The following is a 2,188-nucleotide window of genomic DNA, read 5'->3' as shown; positions in this document are numbered from 1 at the left end:
AAACTTAAAAGCTTTTGCATGGCAAAGGAAACCATAAAAAAGACGAATAGACAACCCTCAGAATGGGAGAAAACATTTGCAAATGAAGCAACTGACAAAGGATTAATCTCCAAAATATACAAGCAGCTCATGCAGCTCAATATCAAAAAAGGAAACAACCCAATCCAAAAATGGGCAGAAGACCTAAATAGACGTTTGTCCAAAGAAGATATACAGATTGCCAACAAACACATGAAAGGATGCTCAATATCACTAATCATTAGAGAAATGCAAATCAAAACTACAATGAGGTATCATCTCACACTGGTCAGAATGGCCATCATCAAAAAATCTGCAAACAATAAATGCTGGAGAGGGTGTGGAGAAAAGGGAACCCTCTTGCACTGTTGGTGGGAATATAAATTGATACAGCCACTATGGAGAAAAGTATGGAGGTTCCTTAGAAACCTAAAAATAGAACTACCATATGACCCAGCAATCCCACTACTGGGCATATATCCTGAGAAAACCATAATTCAAAAAGAGTCATGTAACTCAATGTTCATTGCCGCACTATTTACAATATCCTGAACATGGAAGCAACCTAAGTGTCCATCGAGATGAATGGATAAAGAAGATGTGGCACATAAATACAATGGAATATTACTCAGCTATAAAAAGAAACAAAATTGAGTTATTTGTAGTGAGGTGGATGGACCTAGAGTCTGTCATACAGAATGAAGTAAGTCAGAAAGAGAAAAATAAATACCATATGCTAACAAATATATATGGAATTTAAGAAAAAAATAAAAGGTTCTGAAGAACCTAGGAGCAGGACAGGAATAAAGACCCAGACCTACTAGAGAATGGACTTGAGGACACGGGGAGGGGGAAGGGTAAGCTGGGATGAAGTGAGAGAGTAGCATGGACATATATACACTACCAAATGTAAAATAGATAGCTAGTGGGAAGCAGCCCCATAGCACAGGGAGATCAGCTCGGTACTTTGTGACCACCTAGAGGGGTGGGACAGGGAGGGTAGGAGGGAGATGCAAGAGGGAGAGGATATGGGAATGTATGTATACATATAGCTGACTCACTTTGTTGTACATCAGAAACTAACACACCATTGTAAAGCAATTGTACTCCAATAAAATTGTTTTTAAAAAATGCTCTTGGAATATTGGAGTACCTTTCCCTTTTTCTCCACCAGGAAACCTTCCTTTTATTCTTCAAAATTGTTTTGCTCTGTTTCCATACCAATGGCCTTAGTCACCCTCCTTGCTGTGACACCATTGTTCATACTTCTATACCACTGGTGATATTGTTATTCATTATTACACTATAGGGGTTAACCTGTGATAGTTGTTCAATAAAGTCTGATTGAATGATGCATACCCTCTCTACATTACCCTTGACCTCACCCGAATCTAACTGTGGCGTATTACAAAGTGAGATTTCTGAAGCTCTAACTTGTTAGAGAAATGACTGTTGGACAGAAGCCAGAAGCACACGAAAAAGCCTTCACACTTAATGCCTGGACCAACTCTGGTTGTTCTCCAGACTTTGCATTGGTGGGAAGAGATCTGTGTTCAAGCCTGAAATCAAAGTTTTAACATTGCTAACATGTTTTGAAAAATGCTGGCCTGAGAAGTAAAGACAGGATCTTGGATCTACTCTTAGTTAAATGCTTCTGTTTGGAATTTGAAAAACAATTGCAGGGAAAGTGCCAGTAACTCTAGTAGATAACTTAAGCATCTTCTAAAATACCTGCTGCTGAAGTCACCCATTAGCTCACTCATTATAATATTCTTAATATTTAATTTAATCAATTAACCACCTGGCTAGTAAATGTTTCTGTCGTCCTAAATCTGTTCTCCTGGGCTGTCACAAGTGTCTCACAGGTTCAGAAACACATAAAATTGCTCACTCCCCACAATGCTCAGAGCAGAACAAGGACTCCTCCACCTTTAGGACCCTTTAAACGCTGAAATCCTATGATTCCGTGGTTCTTTCGATCAGATAACGTTTTGTTAGTTTCCACAGTTCTGGATAAGAAAGGGCCATCTTACCCACTCAGGAGTAAATTGTGATGCTGTTAAAAAATCTATTGGGTAATTCAAAAGGAGACAACACAGAACTCTTTAAATTGTGCGGCTACAGCAATTTGCCAAGAGGAAGATTCTAGAAGGCCCCAAACTCAAACCCT

The sequence above is a fragment of the Phocoena sinus genome, chromosome 17 (assembly GCF_008692025.1).
Source record: "Phocoena sinus isolate mPhoSin1 chromosome 17, mPhoSin1.pri, whole genome shotgun sequence".
NCBI classification, from domain to species: domain Eukaryota; kingdom Metazoa; phylum Chordata; class Mammalia; order Artiodactyla; family Phocoenidae; genus Phocoena; species Phocoena sinus.
This window is presented reverse-complemented; position numbering follows the sequence as displayed.